Source organism: Lontra canadensis, unplaced genomic scaffold (assembly GCF_010015895.1).
Source record: "Lontra canadensis isolate GAN:19392208 unplaced genomic scaffold, GSC_riverotter_1.0 scaffold116, whole genome shotgun sequence".
In the NCBI taxonomy this organism is placed as follows: Eukaryota; Metazoa; Chordata; class Mammalia; order Carnivora; family Mustelidae; genus Lontra; species Lontra canadensis.
In genome coordinates this window covers 1,768,479-1,790,038 of record NW_022631110.1, presented here as the reverse complement: position 1 = coordinate 1,790,038, position 21,560 = coordinate 1,768,479, and the positions used below count along the sequence as shown (strand labels likewise).

Here is a 21,560-nt window from a genome sequence, read left to right as displayed (position 1 = left end):
ATTTATACTCTCAGATCCTTTCCCTACCTGCCCATGAAACTCTTTCAATGAAAGTTAGAGCTACATACTTAGGGTCAGTGCTCAGAACAAGAAATAATAGACACTGTTCATTTCTTCAGTTTTGTGGCTGTGAACAAGCATTTCTCCAAACATCTCAAGATTTTCCCCAACCTTTCTCTTACTGCCAAAAGAAAAATATAATCCCTCTGCATTTTACTTTCTTTGGGGTTTTATTTTATATACTGATGGGAGCTTATTTTGCCTCTAGACTCTCCAAAAGACATCTGTTAAAATGTTGTGGGTATTTCAGCTTAAAATGTTTTGAAAATTCGGCTTTAGTGTGTGATCTAACTGATAACACATGGCATTTATAGCAGCTGACTTTCAGAGCTCATTCATTACTATCATGTTGTCTTAAACATGAGAAATATTCACTAGAGAATGGATGCTGCGGTATGTTTGAATATAGGAATAAAACCTTAGAGCGAAGATGCCCATTACAAGCCACATGGGTTCCTTAGTCAGGTGATCCGGGACCTTACTTTCATTCCACCCTGGGGCCCATTTGTCCTTAAACCAGGTCCCTGCATTTCTGCACAAGGTTACGGCCTATCTAGGAGATGGAGGGGACCTTGTCTGCCTCAGATTCTTCTTACTGGAGTGTGTGAATGTGTTGCACATAAACAGAAAGTGCCTCGATCTTTCTGGAAGGCTTAAAGGAAGCTGGCGATACCTTCTTCACTCAGCACTCTTCCTGCTGCAGTTATATAGCACTTTCTTTCCATGACACTGTCCAGAGCCTCCTATTGGCTGGCATTGTGCTCTTCCAAACAAGCTTAATAACATCATTTCTGACTCATACTGTGCTTCTCCCTTTCCTCTCTCCTCAGCTCCAACATTTACCAAAGTGAGTAACTGTGGGAAAACAGAATGAAGTAAGTAAAAGTTTAGGGTGCTTCCCGTGTCTCTCTCTCCTAAGCCTTTCTTCCCTTTCCTGGTGTTACCTTTTCTACCACTCTCCCAGGAAAGCTAGGGCCTTCATGCTTTCCCTAGAGGGCCTGAACGCAGCACCCCGAAGTGCCCAAACCCTTCCCACTGCACCCCCAGCTAGCTGTGAGGCTTGACAGAAGCCCACAGATGCATTCACATTAATGTGCTGAGAACTCCTAGTGAGAAGCCCAAAGGAACACATCTCTGAGGCAGAATTGTGAACAGTGGTTATAGGCCGGGAGGGAGATATTCAGGAACAAGTGCTGGCTGAGTTCTTCTTTTAACCACTTTATATATTACTGTCTATTTAAAACACCAAAATGCAGAAATATTCAGGACTGGGAAAAATTGCCTTATCATTGATAAGTCTGTTTTTCCAAATCATACCTTTATTTCTCTTCCCTGCCAGCTATTGCCACCACCACTTCCTCAATTCTCCTGAGAAGCACTTGGCTAAAGGAAATATGCAAAAGGCCAATAAGCATATGCAAAAGCCCTCAACATCATTTCTCGTTGGGAAAATTCAAATGAAAACCCCAGTCACATACTGCTGTGTACTGGAGGGGCTAAACTTCAAAAGGTCAATAATAACAAGTGCTGGCACAGAGGAAGAGCAACTAGAACTCTCATAAATTGATGGGGTGCACGTAAAATGGTCTAGCCACTTCAGAGACTGGCAGTATCTAACAAACGTAAGCATATGTCTGCCCTCTAATTCCCTCTCAGGTATACGGAGGTAAGAAGAATGAGTATGTCCACAAAAAGCCTTGCACAAAAATAGTCATAGCAACTTAATTTGTAAAAGACCCCCCCCCAAAGTCCTCACAACTAGAAACACCTCCATTATCTACCAACAAGAGAATGGATAAACAAATTGGGGACTACCATATTCCTATAATGCAGTACTACCCAGTCATAAAAAAGAACACAATATTGATACATGCAGCATTGACCTCAAAAAAGTATGTGGAGTGAAAGAAGCCAAACACAAAAGAGTATGTGCTCATTCACTCAAAAGGGAATCCCACCCTCTTGATGGTCTGATAATGTCTTGGGTATGAGATCGGCCCCTAGTGAGCAGAACCGAATGCAGTGGCAATGGCGCAGTTTCCACCGCGAGAGAGTCTTTGTGAAAGACAGCATGTAGCCGCCAAGAATCTCTCTCTCCTTTTGATCTCAGCTGGAACCAAAGGAAAATTCTTTGGGTGATGGAATGCAAAATGATTTTATGTATTTTAAAGTTCAGGAACACTTTGTTTAATGGTGTTCTATTAATGAAGTGATTTAAATGTGCTGAGCATAACAGAATTCTACTTTGAAGCCTGTGTGGACGGTAGTCCCCATGTGAATGGAAAAGAGGGCTCCAGGGAGGCCAGGAGGGAGACCACTTCCTGCTGCTGCTCAGTCATTTATTCACAGGAATTGCTCTGGACTGTCAAGGAGAATACAAAACAAGGCCCACTGGACCATGATCAGTGTGATGTTGATGCCAGTGAGTGTCTTATTCATCCCCTGTGGCCAGCTTTGCCAATTAGTGGGGTCACTGCCAAGGGCCATTCAGTATCAGTCCTCAAAGGTTGCTAGCACCAAATAAAAGACATGAGTGGGAAAAAGGCAGGCCGGGCTTTGAAGTGGAGGGAAGAAGAAAGCTTTGAACTGCTGCAGACGGCACAAATACCCTCACCCAAATCACAGGAGCAGGCAGCCTGAGTCCCACAGTGGCCCATCGGTGTGGGGAGAGTTCCTCCCTCGCCCACCTGCCTTGCCCTCAGCTGGAGGCTCCAAGGTGTGCAGTAACTGAAGACATGTCGTAGATTTGGCCTCACTCCAAGGGACACTTTTCCCTTGTAACTCACGCCAGTCGCGGCAAGAGCGCAGTAGGGTCCTACTTAACCTTACCACAGCAAAGTTTTCAAAAAATAAGAAAAGATAAAACCTTCTTATGCACAAGCCATCCATGTTCCACCTTTATTTTTTACCTTTCCCCCCTTTTTAATTGACTCTTTTTTTAGTATAGCTGAGTGTTATCACATGCCTAGACTCACGTAACCCTCCCACTATTAGGATTCAGAACATTTCCATTACCTCAAAAAGTTCCCCTGTGCTATCCCTTTAGAGTCATACCCCCCACCCTTAGCCCCTGGCAACCAAGAACCTGTTGTCCATCACTATGGTTTTGTCTTTTTGAAAGTGTCATATAAGTGGAATCATACCTTTTGATACTGGCTTCTTTCACTCAGCATAATGCCTCTGAGATCCATCCAAGTTGTTGTGTGTGTCAGTAATTCATTCTGTCTTATTGTGAGTGCTACTCCATTGTCTGCTTGTACTTAGAGCAGCGGAATGTCTCAGATGTGCAAGAAAACGTGAACCTGAACATATTCTGGAACGATGTGTACAAAGCAGTAATTTTATTCCCTGCTCCACAGCCAGGCCCGTGTTTTAAAAAGAAAGAATTCCAAAACTAAACTCTGCAGTAAGGAATTTTCTTTATTTCTCACAGTATTTGATATTAACGGGGCTCGTGGGCTAATGCTGTCATTAGCTATTGTGCTGCCTCTTCGGCTGTCGTCTGTCAGCTGTACATCTATTCCTCTGCTCTGCCGGGACTCTGAAAATAACATTTCTCTCTCACCAGCTGCTCCCTGTTAGGTTCTGTCCTAGGTGTGTCAGCTCCTTTCTGCACTTACTGTCTCTGTTGCCTCCGTTTCCCGTTTGCTATGTCCATTTTGCAGTACCTTCCCGGTACTGAGTTCTGTCTGTTAAAATAACTGCTGTGGATCAGTCTGTGTTCCTGGCTGGACCCTGACTGCTGAAGTGTGTGGTACCAGGCTTTCACCCCTGGCTTGCTTGTGTCTAAGGCATCTAAAGTACTTGCTACCTCTGCTTCCTCACCCCATGAGGAAAACAGGAACCGGTGTGATGGTCCGTGGGACATCAAGATCATAATGATGCCTGCATCTTATGGCAGGGAACAGGAGAACTGATGGCGTCTCAAAAGCAAACTGCTTCTGGTGATTCTCGAAAATGGGTAGAGAGGGGGAGGAGTATCTGCTGGGGTCGGTAGCTATATAGTTGCATGTCGCAGGTGCTGTGCTGACTTGTCCCAAGGAGAGTCCCATATCAGAACAGCAGCTACGAGTAAAGTCACAAGTTACTTACGGCCAGTCTGTGAGAGCTCACAGCTGAGTTAAATGGAGCATGTGACAGGCATCACCACTCCTGTAGTCTCACATTTGAAACTAATGTCAGGCTCTTCCAACCCTACTATACCAAGAAGAAACCTCTAATTTCCCATGTCTGTGTAATAGATTCAGACGTTTTAGTTTGACATTCAAGGTCCTTCAAGATCTGGTCTACTGGAGCACTACAGCCAAACCAAAATATTTGAATTTATGTATATGCACTTCATTTTCTCCTGCCTGTGTGAGCTTGCTCTCATGGTTTCCTCAGCTTATAATCCTTTTCCTCCCAGTTTACACATGGAAATTCTACCCCATCCTTCAAGGCCTTTTCAGATGCTCCCTTTACCATGAAGTTTAATCCTAACATCCAGCCCTATTCTAACACCACATACCAGTTAGGTGCTAAAACCTTATACTTAATAATAATACAATTTCTCTACTATCCCATGTACTCTGTATGGCAGAAATTATGTCTCTCATTTTTGTGTCAGTTAATTTTCTTCAAAATGAATAAATAAGAGGCCACAGTGGGAGAGAGGGCATTCCAAGTGGAGATATCGTTTTTAGAGTGCAGGATATTTTCTCAAGAAGCACGTGTAGTTTGGTTAGGCTGAGGTCTAGGGTCTGTGCAATGGATTTGTGGGCAGTCCATCTGGAAAGGTAGGTTAGGACCAGATCATACAGAGGCTGGAGAGTTGGGCTAAGGATTTGAACTTATTTCTTTAGGCAGAATGAAGGAATTGAAGGTTTCAGGATTAGGGAAGAATTTTTATGTCAAAAATTCTCGTACCAATGTTAGAATTTTTTGTAATTGATTTAAAGGAGCAAACTGGATGAGATAAAGGAAAGCACTTAGACTGAAGCAAGAGAGACTTAATTGGATGGATAGAACCATTTTGAGACAGGCCATAAAACAACAGAATATTTCCGAGAGAGCTTGCAAAACTATGAAGATATTTTATAAAACCAAAACATGACCTGTCTAGGACACTGTGGTATGTGTAATTCTTTTACAACAAAAGAAAAGCTTGGTCAGCATTTCTCAGTCTCGGTCTTGTAAACCAATAGAATATGAGAAGTCTCCAGTGAGGACTCATGGAGAAAGAAGGAGGGGAGAGGCTGGATGAGAGGAGATAGAACTGGGGACAGGAGAGAGAGTGAGGCAGTGAGAAGGTCTTTATCCCAGGGCAGGTCAAATACAGCTGAAATGCCCCTCCTGCCAACTCTAGTCTTTAAGCCCTCTCTTGGCTCAGAACTCCACTCCCAGTCTTGTCATTCTTCTGTAAGACAGTTTCATTGTTCTCAGAAGCTTCTTTCTCATAAGACCTATTTTCTTCTTCTTGATAGAAAATGGAAGAGTGAACATGGTCATTGTTTATAGCTCTGGACTAAGACCGAGGGGGTCTGGGTCTTCATTTGAGTGATTGCCTTCATTTACTTCCCAGTAAGGCCGTTGGAATGTCCCGTCTCTCTGATGCACCTCCTTGGTAAGAAGAAAAGTGATTTGACAGACTTTTACTTTAAAATCCCTGGATGCATAGTTTGATAAGTTAGAAAACTACTATCAGGCTATGAAATGACAAAGAATCTCTGATATTCTTCCCAGGCTAATTTTATGAAGCCTGACACAGAGGATAATTGTTAACACCATATGGTGGAATGAGTTAACTGTCATCCTGATGGTCAGGATTTAGGCTTCGGTGTTCCTCGGGAACCTGATCAACCTTTGCCACAGCGCTGCATCTCATGTCAAGCTTTGCCGTCCACTGCCACAGAGACTGTTAGATATTCTGGCCCCGGACCACTGACAAAAGCTGGAGAGGGACGCTTGGTGAAATTGCTGGAGCATCTTACCACATTTGAGGAAGGATGATTTCCATGCCTTTCCATCTGAACCTCAGAATCTAAGCAGGGACTTAGACTCCAAGGGTCCCCATGGACCTGACTGCAAGCTGAAAGCAGCGATAGGAGATGTTTCAGCTCAAGTGCTGACTCTGATCAGTCAGCTCTCTGGACCATGTGGGAAAGGTTGGGTGTGATCTAACGGGAATGCCTGCCTTCGACTTGCATGGGGGAAGAGCAGGCAAATGTCTTGAGTATTCGTGGCCCATACCAACATAACTTACTGATGAGAACAGATGAGCTGGACAGCCCATTCAGCAGAGGACGAGGGTGAGCTCCTATGACAGACTGCACGCCCTATGCAGTCCGTCGTAGCAGCTCACCCTCAAATGGGAATCTATGCCATGAGGGGGCCCTAGGGGTTAAGGTGTCATATACCATAGCAATTTCTAATTATCTTAGATTCTCTGTGGTCTTCTGAATTTTGCTATTTAAAGGAAAGAAATTATGAACTAAGCTTGTCCTGGTTGAACTTACTTTCTCCAGAAGCCATATTTCTATCATAGGCACTGGGGTACAAATCCCAACTCAGGAACTGTGGAATATTTATGGCTAAGTGTGTGTGTGTGTGTGTGTGTGTGTGTTTTAACTTTGTATTTTGAAATAACTGAATATTTACACAGAAGTTGCAAAAGTAGTAGAGAAGATTCCCATATACTTTGTCCAGCTTTTCCTAATGTTAACATTTTACATAACCGCAGTACATTTATTGAAAGCAGAAAATTAAAATTGATAAATACTATTTACCAATTTATTAGCTTTACTTGGCATTTACCAGTTCCCACTAATGTTCTTTTTCTGGTCCAGGATCCAATCCAGGATCCCACATTGCACTTAGTTGTCAAATCTCCTTAGTGTCCTTCAGTTTGTGGTAACCCCTCAATCATTGCTTTAATGACCTTGACACTTTTGGAGAGTGCTGGCTGATGATTTTCTAGGATGTTCCTTAATTAAGGATGTCTGACATTTTTCTTATGGTTAGATTGAGGTCAAACATTTTTGTCAAGAATTCCACAGAAGTGTCATCTCATTGCATTATATCAGGAGGTTCATATACAGCTGTCCCCTATTGCTACTGATGTTAATTTTGATCACTTGGCTAAGATGGTGGCTGTCAGCTTCTGCAGCTAAAATTACTATTTTCTGTTTGTAATCAACAAGTATCTTGTGGGGAGAAACTTTGAGACAATGCACACATCCTATTTCTCAACATAATTTCACCCAACTAATTTTAGCATTCATCGATGATTATTGCCCATAAAAATTATAACTATCATATTTGGCTAATGGTGATTTTAAAAATTTGTATCAATACTTCTACATTTATTCATTAGAACTCTTCTGTAAGGAAGAACTACCCCCCCATACATGTATTTATTTATCCCAATTTCCTTATAGCAGTATAGACTCAGATCTTTATTTTCTGAGTTATAATCCATTACTGTCTTTATTTTATTGCTCAAAGTGTCCCAGATTTAGCTATTGAGAGCTCGTTCAGGTTGGCTTCTGTGCCCTTTCGACATGCTTCCTATTATTTTTTGAGCACTTTCTTACTTTTGAGCATCTTCAGATATTCTAGGCTTATCTTATATTTCCCCTGGCCTAGTCCTTGAATAAATTTCTCCAAGGATCCCTGGTTTATCCTTTTAGAGAATGGCATTTAGAAAGATGTAAGCAGGGCGCCTGGGTGGCTCAGTCGGTTAAGTGCCTGCCTTTGGCTCAGGTCGTGATCCCGGGGTCCCGGGATTGAGCTCTGCATCAGGTTCCCTGCTCGGCAGGGAGCTTGCTTCTCCCTCTCCTTCTGCCTGCCACTCTTCCTGCTTGTGCTCTCTCGCTCTCTGTCTGTTAAATAAATACATAAAATCTTAGAAAGAAAGAAAGAAGATGTGGGCAGTAGATGTATTCAGGGTTACCAAAGTATCATTGTTTCTAAGGCCCTCTCAGATGACAGAGCTAAGAAATATGTTTGTATACTCATACATGCACATAGACACACGTTTATTTTATGCCTATCCATCTGCAGATACATGTGTATATCTCTCTCTGTGTTTGAGAAAATATGTATGAATTTATACTGATATTTTAGATGTAATCTAATACCAAAGGATTCATTCTAGACTTTCCCCATTCCTTATTTGTAACTCCTTTCTCTAGCAGTGACAAACTCATTGTCATTATCTACAACATATTTGCTCAGTCCTATCCTGCACATAAAGTAGTTTTGGAATTTTTAGTTCATTCTCTTGTGAAGAATAAATTTTCCAACGAGAGTCCAATATTTGTCTACAATTCCTTTTGTCTTTAGCTTTCCACTGTTGCTTCAGGTACAGCTGCTCCTAGGGGAGCTCACACTTGGGGTCCACGTTACTGTGGAATAAAGAACTAGAGGAGATCAAGGAGACCAGCCTTTCCCACAGTCAGATCACCTGCCTCTACAGCCAGTTCACCAGCCCGGACAAAGGTGAGAATGGGGCCCTCAGCTGGGAAGATTTCCAGTTGATGCCAGAACTTGTCATCAACCCACTGGGAGATGGCTCATTAGTGCCTTCTTTCCAGAAGGAAAAGACCAGGTAAACTTCCACTGATTCATAAAAACTGGCTCATTTCCAACCCACTTAATACAGTGCTAAGAGCAAAGATGGGAATGGACCAGAACCGTTCAACTCTGAAGCAACGAACTATACTTTGCTTTTCGGCCATATGATTTGGATAAAGATGACAGTGAGCTGTCCAGAGGCTATGCATGATGGCTGGAGCGAATTTCCCAGAGAAGCAACTGAGCAGCATCACAGGACCATCCAGGAAACTCATCAGGATGGGGATGGTGCCATATCATCTGCAAAATTTGTTAGGGTTTTGGAGAAAGTGGGCATAGAACAGAAAGTCAGCATCCAGTTTCTTGACTACAAAGTTCCTCGTTCTCTAGTATTTAAAAACCGGAACTTGAGAGTCCTCCTTCCAGCCCCACCTCCACCCTATTACCCCCTTTCTGCCAAGACACCACTGCTGTTGCAGGACAGCCCCACATGTGCTCTGTTGACACAAACCTGCCTCTGGGGAAAACAGGACATGACAGAATGGCACATCCAGCCTATTTCTCTTCAGTATCCATTCAGCTATTCCCATTTACAGAGATCATCTCCCCCAGTTACGCTGCCGAATGCTATCTGTCCATCCTGAGAAAGGGAGGGAAGGACTCTTGCCAGCCGGCCACATTGGCTTTCCCTGGGTGTAGACTGCAGCCATGCTGCCTTCCCCTCAGCTCGGTTTCAGCATCCTCCTACGAACTCTTCCATATGTCCTTTGCTTCTCTGCCACCCGGCATACCATTCACTTGATCTTTCAGTCTTCCTGCCTTTTTTTTTTTAAAGATTTTATTTATTTATTTGACAGACAGAGATCACAATTGGGCAGAGAGGCAGGCAGAGAGAGAGGAAGGGAAACAGGCTCTCTGTTCAGCAGAGAGCCTGATGTGGGGCTCCATCCCAGGACCCTGGGATCATGACCTGAGCCGAGGGCAGAGGCTTTAACCCACTGAGCCACCCAGGCGCCGCTCAGTCTTCTTGCTTTTTATTATGCCTGAGTTTCCTCTTTTTTTACCTGGCACCCCAAGCTATGCCTGTTAAATACATATCTAACTTGGCAAGATTGTTCTATGGTCTGGTAGTTTTTATCTACTTTTGCTCATAAATAAGCCTCTGGGATGTTATATCCCCAGGAACTTTTGGGAAATCAGCATTTCTGTCAGAGACTATGACCACCTCTCGGTCCCCGGAAGTCTGCTCTGTCATCAGAGGACTGCTGGATGGAGATGTTCATCTTAAAAGGTGAAAGGTGTCAAGCCAAACTTCTCGGTGGTTTTCCCAGGTCCCTCAACATCTGGCCTCTGATTCTCCACACACAGAGTACCTACCTATATGGCTATTCTTCCTCTTCAGAAAATAGCCACATGCCTGCAGGTTTGCTCAGCTTGGAGGCACGGTCACCACCAGGGTGGCTTCTCTGACAGTATGCTTGGGGACCTTCTCATGGGTTTCTGAACAAGGAGCTAGGGCACCCTAAATGCCTCCTGTATTCCCATCTCTGCCGCATGGTTTATGCCTAATTTATCTGTCCAAGAGATTTAAAGATTGACCTCAGGATCCTGAAGGTTTTTGCGGTTGCCAAATGATCACGCTAGGAGGTCCAAAGCATTGACTGTATTGTCCCATTAGCTGCCTGGTTACATTGACTACCTATCTCCTTGTGTAGATTACTGTTAACCTCTTAGAAACATGGGATCTGGCATTGGTAGCACAATACGATGTCGCATTATGGACCTTTCTGCAAGCCAGAGCAGCTTATTTGTCCAAGTCAGCTTAAAGACCTCATTGAATCACGCAGTCGCCATCCTAATGTCCAAATCTGTTCATTCATATATCTGCCCATGGCTCACTTCCCCTGACTCATCACTTGCTTGCTTGCTTCCTTGCTTTGGAAGGAAGATGTGCACACAATTCCTTAGGAAGGGAATGGCTGAAGAATATCACTGCAAAGGAAAGGGAGAGGAATGGGGAACAGAGGAGCAGTCAGGTGGAATGGCTGAGGTACAAATGAATGAGAAATTCTACGGAAGTACCATTCTGGCTTTGTGATCAAGTGATGTAATACAGGAATCGTACAAAAGGGAAGAATTGTCTGATACTTATCTATTCAGTACCTCAGAGGCTCTTTGACTTGAATATTTTAAGTTCCTAAGTTTATGGCTTTTCCCTCTTTTGGTGTTTGAATACTGTTTGAATTCATGGTTATGCCTTCTTATTCTATTTAAAATTATATTCATCAATCCATCAGTAAATATTCTTGGTTAAAATGAAACAAAACAAAAACACTTCTTTCCAGAGTTACTTAAGTTTACCTATTTCCTTTCCCACCTCCTTCAGTGTGATTATGATAGTCATTTGAAATATAGTTAGGTTTATTTGTTGCTGTTTGCTTTCCATTTGGGGTTCTCCTCACATTCTGATTCATATTATTTATTTATTGGGGGGGCTAGTATGTAAAACATTACCTGGGTTCTAAGAGTTAGACCTACCCCAAAAATATACTCAGAGAAGTGTCACTCCCTTGACTCTACTACCTCCTTCCCATCCCCCATTCTTGCTAGTCTGTTCCCACTCATTGCCTGTTGGTAAATCAATCTCATTACTTTCCGATTTGTCTTTCTTGTATAGTTTTGCAGTAATGCTTGTTTTGAAAAAAGCAGGTTTGTGCCACCGTGATTGCTGTATCTTAGAGAACAGTTGGAGTTTCATGTGTATTTCGTGTTTGTTTATGGACAGTTTCATGCATGAGAAATTCTAGGTGAACCCAGAAAGTATACCCAGCTGACCTGAGCTGGGTAAGAATATGTAAAATGCACATACTGTAGACATCTCTGAGTCCCCCTGGTTCACCAGTGTCTTAGAAGTCACACCCATCCACACCTGGGGCTACAGCCTTCTACCCCTTTGCACCAATTCACAAGCTATAGCCATCCTGATCTCCATTCCACAAGCAAACTTCAAAGCTTTTTCTAGGTAAAGTGACATGTTTATTGTATTATATTTCTTAACTATTTAATGTTGTAAAATTGTGTTGCTGCTTTTTTAAAATTAGGTTCCTATCTCTGTGCGTGTGTGTGTCTGAGGTTTACTGAGTGTTGTACCCCATGTTCCCCCATAAACCTTCTGGTTTTTATTGTGGAATTTTGCATAATGTAGAGATTTTTAGGGATGAATATATTGTGTTAGAGCAAAATTGACTCTTTTTTAAAAGACTATTTCTTTTACACAAATAAATGGATACCTGTATATTTTCTTCTGTATCCTTTTTTCTAACATGAAGGGTAGCGTACAATAGACACTCTTTTGGGCTTTACCTCCTTAAAAAAAAACATTTAACTTCATGTTTACATTTTTTATTTGAGTATAGTTAACGCAATGTTATATTACTTCAGGTGTATAACATAGTGACTTGACAAGTCTATACATTATGCTGTGTTCACCACAAGTGTAGCTACCATCATATCATTATATTGCTCTTACAGTACCATTGACTGTGTTCCTTAGGCTGTCCCTTTTATTCCTATGACTTACTCATTCCATTACTGGGAGCCTCTATCTTCCTCTCCTCTTCACCCATTTTGCCCAACCGCCCCCCACAGCCCTCCCCTCGGGCAATCTTCATTTTGTTCTCCGTATTTATAGGTCTGATTCTGCTTTTTGTTAATTCATTTATTTGAGGGTTTTTTTAGGTTCCACTTATGAGTGGAATCATATGGTATGTGTCTTAGTCTTATTTCACTTAGCATAATATCCTGTAGGTCCATCCATATTGTCTCAAGTGGCATGATGCCATCTTTTTTGTGGCTGTGTAATAGTCCATATAGATGGATCTTGTTTATTTTTCTACTATGCATGCTGTTTTTTAAAAATTTTTTAAATTTAATTTTAAATTTATTTTAATTCCAGTATAGTTAACATACAATGCTATATTAGTTTCAGGTGTACAATATAGTGATTCAACAATTCCGTAACTACTCAGTGCTGCTCATCATGACAAGTGCACTTTCATCCCCTTCACCGCTTTCACCCCCAGTCACCTCCCTTCTGAGAACCGTCAGCTTGTTCTCTATAGTTAAGAGTCTATTTTTTGGTTTTTCTCTTTTTTCTTTGTTCATTTGTTTTATTTCTTAAATTCTGCATATGAGTGATATCATATGGTATTTGCTTTTCTCTGATTTATTTTACTTGACATTATACCCTCTAGATCTATCCATGTTGTTGCAAATGGCAAGATGTCCTTCTTTTTTATGGCTGAGTAATGTATATCTACCACCTCTTCTTTATCCATGTGTCTATTGATGGACGATTGGCTGCTCCCGTAATTTGGCTATTGTACATAATGCTGCCATAAACAAAGGGGTACATATATTTTTTCGAATTAGTATTTTTGTATTCTTTGGGTAAATACCCAGTAGTGGAATTACTGGATTATATGGTAATTCTAATTTAATTTTTAGAGGAACTTCCATAGTGTTTTTCACAGTGATAGCACCAGTTTGCATTCCCAACAGTGCACGAGGGTTCCTTTTTCTCCACATCCTCGCCAACATTTGTCGTTTCTTGTCTTTTATTTTAAGCCTTTCTGACAGGTATAAGGTAATAGCGGTTTTTTATTTCCGTTTTCCTGATGATTAGGGATGTTGCATATCTTTTCCTGTGTTGGCCATCAAAATGTCTGCTTTGGAGAAATGTTCGTGTCTTCTCATTTTTAATTGGATTGTTTATTTTTTGGTTTTGAGTTATGTAAGTTCTTTATATATTTTGGATACTAGCCCTTTACTGGATATGTCATTTACAAATATCTTCAGTAGGTTCTTTTAGTTTTGTTGATCATTTCCTTTGCTGTGCAGAAGCTTTTTATTTTGAGGTAGTCCCAAGAGTTTATTTTTCCTTTGTTTCCCTTGCCTCAGGAGACAAATCTAGAAAAATGTTCCTACAATTGGTGTCAGAGAAATTACCGCCTGTCCTCTCTTCTATGATATGTATGGTTTCAGGTCTCATATTTAGGTCCTTAATCCCTTTGAGTTTATTTTTGTGTATGGTTTAAGAAAATGGTCCAGTTTCATTCTTTTACATGTAGCTGTCCAGTTTCCCAGCACTGTTTGTTGAAGAGACTTTTTCCCATTGCATATTCTTTCCTCTTTCATTGAAGATTAATCGGCTGTGTAATCGTGGGTTTATTTCTGGGCTCTCTGTTCTGTTCTGTTGATCTTTTTGTGTCTCTTTTTTTGCCAGAACCACGCCATTTTGATTCCTATAGTTTCATCATATATCTTGAAATCTGCGATTGTGATACCTCCAGTTCTGTTCTTTTTTTTTAAATTTTTTATTTTTTCAGCGTAATGGTATTCATTATTTTTGCACCACACCCAGTTCTGTTCTTTTTCAGGATTGCTCTCGACTATTCAGAGTCTTCTACGGTTCCCTACAAATTTTAGGATTGTTTGTTCTAGTTTTGTGAAAAAATGATTTTGGTAGATTGATAAGGATTTGTATTAAATCTGTAGATTGCTTTGGGTAGTACAGATGTTTGAACAATGTGTGTTCTTCCAGTCCATAGGGATGGAATATCTTTTCATTTGTGTCATCATCAATGTCTTTCATTAATGCTTTATAGTTTCCAGAGCACAGCTCTTTCACCTCCTTAGTTGAGCTTATTCCTGGGGATTTTATTATTTTTGGTGCACTTGTAAATGGGACTGTTGTCTTAATTTCTCTTTCTGCTACTTCATTATCAGTGTATAGAAATGCAGTGGATTTCTGTATATTGATTTTCTATCTAAAACCTTACTGAATTCACTCATCAGTTCTAGTAGTTTTTTGGTGGAGTCTTTCAGGTTTTCCATATATAGTACCATGTCATCGGTAAATAGTGCATGTTTTTACTTCTTCCTTACCAATTTGGATGCCGTTTACTTTTGTGGTCTGATTGCTGTGGCTAGGACTTCCAGTACTATATTGAGTAACAGTGGTGAGAGTGGACATTCTTATCTTGTTCCTGACCTTGGAGGAATAGCTGTTTTTTCCCATTGCATCTGATGCTAGCTGTGGGTTTTTCATATATGGCCTTTATTATGTTGAAGTATGTTCCCTCTAAACCAAATTCGTTAAGGTTTTTATCATGGATGGATGTTGTAGTTTGTTGGATGCTTTCTATGCATCTGTTGAAATGATCATAAGGTTTTTTCCCTTTCTCTTGTTGATGAGATATATTGATTGATTTATAAATAGTGAGCCATCCATGCATTCCTAGAATAAATCCCACTTGATGATGCTGAATGATTTTTTAATGTATTGTTGGATTCCATTTCTTAACATTTTGTTAAGTATTTTTGCATCTGTGTTAATCAGAGATAGCGGCCTATAGTTCTCTTTTTATGTAGTGTCTTTATCTGGTTTTGGTATCAGAGTAATACTGGCCTCATAGAATAAATTTAGAAGCTTTCCTTTTTTCCTCTATTTTTTGGAATAGTTTGAGAAGAATAGGTACTAACTCTTCTTTAAATGTTTGGTAGAATTCACCTGTGAAGCCATCTGATGCTGGACTTTGATTTGTTAGGAATTTTTTGATTACACACTCAATTTTATGGCTGGTAATCAGTCTGTTCAATTTTCTATTTCTTCATGATTTAGTTTTGGAAGGTTATATGTTTCTAGGAGTTTATCCATTTCTTTTAGGTTGTCTAATTTGTTGGTGTATACTTTTTCATAATACTCTCTTTTAGTCCTTTGTATTTCTTTTTTTTTTTTTTTGATGTGACTGGCTAAAGGTTTATCAATTTTGTTGATTTTTTCAAAGAACCAGCTCCTGGTTACAATGATTACTATTATTATTATTATTTTTAGTTTCTGTTTTATTTATTTCCATTCTAATGTTTATAATTTCCTTCCTTCTACTGGTTTGGGGTTTTGTTTGTTCTTTTTCTAGCTCCTTTAGATGTAAAGTTAGGTTGTTAATTTGAGATTTTTTTTTTTTTTGCTTCTTTCTGTAGGCCTGTATTGCTATACACTTCCCTCTTAGAACAGATTTTTCTGCATTCCAAAGATTTTGTACTGTTGTGTTTTCATTTTCATTTGTCTTCATGTATTTTTTGATTTCCTCTTTGACTTTTTGGTTGACCCAGTCATTGGTTAGTGCCCTATTATTTAACTTTCATGTATTTCTGTCCTTTTCAGATTTTTTCTTATAGTTGGTTTCTAGTTTCATAGCATTGTGGTTAGGAAAGATGCGTGGTATGACTTCAGTCTCTCTGAATTTGTTGACAATTGTTATGTGGCCTAACATGATATCTATTCTGGAGAAGGTTCCATGTACACTTAAAAGAATGTGTATTCTGCTGTTTTAGGATGGAATGTTCTGAATATATCTGCTAGATCCATTTGGTCCAAGGTGTCATTCAAAGCCATGTTTTCTTGTTCATTTTGTTTGGATGACCTAGCCATTTATGTAAGTGTGGTGTTAAAGTCCCTTACTATTATTGTATTACTATCAATTATTTCCTTTATGTTTGTTATTAGCTGCTTTATGCATTTGGGTGCTCCCGTGTTGGGTGCCTAAATATTTACAATATCTTCTTGTTGGATTGTTCCCTTTATGATTTATAGTGTCCTTCTTTGTCTCTTGTTACAGTCTTTGTTTTAAAGTCTGTTTTGTCTGATATTAGTATTGCTACCCTGGCTTTCTTTTCACTTCCATCTGTATGATAAATGCTTTTCCATCACTTCACTTTCAATCTACATATGGTTTTAGGTCTGAAATGAGTCTCTTGTAGGCAGCATGTAGATGGTCTTGCTTTTTTATCCATTCCGTCGCCCTATATCTTTTGATTGGAGCATTTAGTCCATTCACATTCAAAGTAATTATTGACAGGTGTGTGCTTATTGCAATTTTGTTACTTTGTTTATGGTTGTTTTTGTAGTTCTTTTCTGCTCCTTTCATGCTGTCTTCACGCATGGTTTGTTGGATTTCTTTAGTAATATTCTTGGATTCCTTTGTCTTTATTTTTTACCTATGTATTACTGGATTTTCATTTGTGGTTACCATTAGGTTTATATATAACACCTTTTGCATATAGCACTGTATATTGAGTTGATAATCACCTAGGTTCGAACCCATTCTTTACTCTCTTCCCCACTTCATTTTGGGTAAATGGTGTCATACTTTACGTCTTTTTATTCTGTGAGTCCCTTGACTGATTTTTATAGATACACTTATTTTTACTACTTTTGTGATTCCTACTTATTTTACTCTTAGGGTCTTTTGTTTCCACTCTAGAGTCCCCTTTAACATTTCTTATAGTGCTGGTTTAGTGGTCATGGTTTCCTTTAACTTTGGTCTCTTTGGGAAACTATCTCTCCTTTTAGTCTGAATGATAGCCTTGCTGGACAGAGTATTTTTGGCTGCAGGGTTTTTTTCTTTCAGCACTTTGAATCTACCATGTCACTCCCTACTGGCCTACAAAGCTTCTGCTGAAAAATCAGCTGACAGCCTTTTGGGGTTTCCCTTGAATGTAACTGTTTTCTTTTCTCTTGCTGCTTTTAAAATTCTCTTTTCATCACTACATTTTGCCATTTTAATTACTGTCTTGGTAATTGGGTTCATTTTGTTCCAGGCTCTCTGTGCCTCCTGCATCTGGATTTCTGTTTTCCTCCCTAGATTTGAGAAGTTTTCAGCTATTATTTCTTCAAATAAATTTTCTCCCCCTTTTCTCTCTTCTCCTTCTGAGACCCCTCTAATGTTAATATTACTAGGCTTGATGGTGTCATTGAGTTCCCTTAATCTATTTTCATGTTTTATTCTTTTTTTCTCTACTGTTCTGCTTGATTGCTTTCGATTACTCTGTCCTCCAGGTCACTGATCTGTTCTTCTGCTTTCTCTAGTCTACCATTTATTCTATGTAGTGTGTTTTTAATTTCAGTTATTAAGTTCTTCATCTATGATTGGTTCTTTTTTATGTTTTCTATCTCTTTTTTGAGGGTCTCACTGAGGTCCTCCACTCCTTTCTCAAGTCCAGTGAGACTCTTTATGAAAATTACTTTAAAATACTCTATCAGGCATATTACTTATCTCTGTTTTGTTTTGCCTCTTGCTTCACTTTTGCCCTTTTCTTTCATTCAGGATATATTCCTGGGTCTTCTCATTTTGTCTAACTCTCTGTGTTTCTTTCTCCATGTTAGGAAAATCAGCCATGTGTCCTCCTCTTAGAAGTAGTGGCCTTATGAGAAAGAGGTCCTCTAGTGCTCTGCAGCACAACATTCCCTGTTCACCAGAACCTGGCCCTTCAGGTCTGTCTCCTATATGTGTTGCATGCCTCCTACTGTTGTGGCTGTGCTGTATTTGCCTTCAGTCCATTTGTCTCTAATGGCTCTCTTTGCCTGTTATAGGCAGGGTTTGGTTACTATGTTGTTAGTGGGCCAGACTGTGGCCACCTTGGGCTTAAGGTGAGTTAGATCAGGCTTTTCCCAGAGCTGTGGTAGCATCAAACTGCAAGGCACTTTCCCTGTGTTATGCCCTGAGAAGCTTTCATTCGTGGGTGGGGCCTGCAGTCAGACATCATGTCTGCCCCCAGCCCATTGCTGGGGCTGCAGTCATATTGGTATGTGCAGTTATTTTCCCCAGGAGTCACTTTAGAGTCGTCCTGTCTCCTGTTGGGGCTGCTTGCACACAGCCAGGCTTTGGCACTGCTTTGGATGGGCTCCGGCCAAAGGCATATTGGAAGGGGTATGTCTGTAGGGAGAGTGCAGGGGCCAGGTGTTCGAGCCAGCCTGCTGTGGGTGGTGAGCTGCAGGTGCCCAGGAGAACTCCTGTGAAATCCTGATGGATTGGAGGGGACAGATCTGCAGAAGAGCATGGGGGCTGGACACAAGCTGTTAGCAAGCTAAGTGGAGAGTGTTGTGCTCTGGTGGTTCCACCAGGTGTCCGTTTATCTAGGCTGGGGGGCATAGGAGGGAAGGGGTTCCTACCAGCATTTTTGTTCTTGGAAAAATTTCCCAAAGTTCCCTGCCTCTGCAGCACATGCTTTGACATTAGTAAATAAATCTTTCAGAAGTTTTCAAACTATTGCTTCTATGCTTTATCTCAGTGGGGCTGTTTGTTAAATGCTGTCTCTTTAAAGGTGGGGACTCAGTTCCCTGTGACCTTCCCAGCTCCTGCAGAGCTGAGGCTGCTGATTTTTAAAGTTCCAGGTGTTAAGCCCTATTGATTACAAAAACTTGCAAAGCCAGGCACCTCTGGCCTTCAAAGCCAAATGTTATGGGGATTCACGTTTGCAGTGCAGTCCCCATGCCTGAGATGCCTAGTGCAGGGTCCTCTCCTCTGCCTTCATTGTGCTGGTGGTGTTCCTCCCTCCTGTGGGCAGTCCTGCTAGTTTGTCTGGTTCCCCACTGCATCTCAGTCCTTCTGATCCTCTTTGATGTGGCCTCTTCTCTACATTTAGCTGCGAGAGAATGTTGTCAGTCTTCTAGTTGTTCTGGTTTATTTACACTGATGTGGGTGTTCCCTAGTGGTATCTGTGGGACAGAAGAGCCCAGGATCCTCTTCTCCTATTCCACCATCTTTCCCAGAAGTCTACATGAGTCTTTTTAAATCTATTCTGCCCACCCTACATCTTTTGACTGCAGGATTTAAGCCATTTATATTTAAAGTAATTATTGATAGGTATGTACTTACTGCCATTTTAAAATTTGTTTTCTGGTTGTTTTTGTAGTTCTTTGTTGCCCCTTCTCTTGTTCTCTTTCTTTGTATTTGATGAGGTTCTATAGTGTTGTGTTTGGCTTTCTTTTTATTTTTTGTGTATCCGTTATAGGTTTTGTGTTTGTGGTTTTCATGAGGTTTGGTCATTTAAGTTCAAATACAGTCTAAAAAAAACAGGGAAAAAAAAACCCTTGATTTTCTTTTACCCTTCTCTTTCCTTTTTACTCCCTCTCCACACTTAACGCATGTTTTCATATTTTACATTTTTCTATTCATAATTTTTTATGTCTAATTATAACTATTTCTTTTCCACTTAAAGAAGTCCCTTTAACATTTCTAGTGAGACTCATTTAGTTGTGATAAACTCCTTTATCTTTCATTTGTTTGGGAGACTTTAACTCACCTTCAATTCTGAATGATAACCTTGCCAGTAAAGTATTCTTGGTTGCAAATTTTTTTTCCTTTCAAGCGCTTTAAATATATCATGCACTCCCTTTTGGCCCACAAAGTACTGCTGAGAAATCAGCTGATAGTCTTATAGGTTTTCTCTTGTAGTTAACATTTTTTTTTCTCTCCTGCTGCTTTTAAAATTCTCTCTTTAACTTTCACATTTTAGTTACTGTGTGCCATGGTATGGACCTCCTTGGGTTCATCATGTGTAAAATTCTGTGTTTCTTGGGAGTGGATATCTGTTTCCTTCCCTAGGTTAGGGAAGTTTTTAGTTATTATTTCTTCAAATAAGTTTTCTACACCTCTCTCTCTCTCTCTCAAGACCCTATATCATGATCTTTGTTCACTTAATATTATCCAAGAGATTGCTTAATCTAGCCTCATTAAAAAAATTCTTTTCTTGGGGAGCATGGGTGGCTTATTGGTTAAGCGTCTGCCTATGGCTCAGGTCATGATCCCGGGGTCCTAGGACTGAACCCCACGTAAGGCTCCCTGCTTAGCAGGGAGCCTGCTTCTCCCTCTCCCTCTGTTCCTCCCCCCAGCTTATGCTCTTTCTCTGTCTCTCAGGTAAATAAATAAAATCTTTTTAAACAAATTCTTTTCTTTTTGCTGTTCAATTTGTGCACTTTCCATTATGCTGTCTTCCAGACTGCTGGTACATTCTTCTGCATCCTCTAATCTACTACTGACTCTCCCTCTAAGTGTTTTTTATTTCAGTTGTATTCTTCAACTCTGATTGGTTCTTTCTAGTATTTTCTATACCTTTATTGAAGGGCTTACCAAATTCTTCCACTTTTTTTCTGAAGCCCACTATCTTTATTATTATTATTTTAAATTCTTTATTAGGCATATCGCTAAAAAAGGGGGGGGGGCGCCTGGGTGGCTTAGTTTTTAAGCATCTGCCTTTGGCTCAGGTCATGATCCCAGGATCCTGGTATCTAGCCTGGCATTGGACTCCCTGCTTGGCAGGAAACCTGCTTCTCCCTCTCCCACTCCCCCTGCTTATGTTCCCTCTCTTGCTCTTTCAAATAAATAAACAAAATCTTTATTTAAAAAAAGGTGTATTTATCTCTGTTTCATTTCTTTTTCTGAGGTTTTTATCTTTTTCTGTCTATTGGAACATATTCCTCTCTCCTCCCGTTTTGCTCAACTTTTGGTGTTTCTATGGATTAGGCAGAAAGGCTACTTCTCCTAAACATGAAGGAGTGATCTTGTGTATGTTGTCCTTTCTGTAGATTGTGTGTGTGGTGACTTTTGCGGGCTGGCTAGAGCTGTGGCAGTATATGTTACTCTTTTAAACTGTAGCTTTTTATAGAAAGAAGAAAAAGTAAAAAAAAAATTTTAAAGAAGGGGAAAAGAAAAAACAAAACCCAAAAGAACAAAAATAAAAACCAAACAAGACAAATTTTAAAAATAAAATATAAAGTTTTTTTTTTTTTCAATTAGAAACAAAAATATTTTCTGTGCCCCAGCACCACAGGATAGTTGTGGGCTCTTGTGGGCTTGTGGATCCTAGGCTAGCTGAGGTTGCAAGCTGTGAGCCAAACCCTGTTCTGGCTTGGGTTTTTAGGGTGGAGGGGGAGAGAGGATCCCAGCTGTTCCTCTGCCCTTTTAAACAATGGCTCTTTTTTTTTCTGTGTCCCATTGTGACCAGGATTGGTGTGGTCTTGCAGACCCTGGGCTTGCTGAGGTCAGAAGCTCCTGGCGATGACCAGGCCTGCCAGTTATGACATCCAGACCCACCACTTACAGCAT

The 21,560-nt window shown here is 40.4% G+C and overlaps 1 protein-coding gene and 1 pseudogene across 2 annotated transcripts in view; one reads left to right on the top strand and one right to left on the bottom strand.

The window, feature by feature from the left end:
* NHS (NHS actin remodeling regulator) overlaps positions 1-21,560 on the bottom strand; it is a 336,054-nt gene that overhangs the window by 20,198 nt on the left and 294,296 nt on the right. The window lies entirely within an intron of this gene.
* LOC116857025 lies at positions 2,459-21,535 on the top strand (annotated as a pseudogene).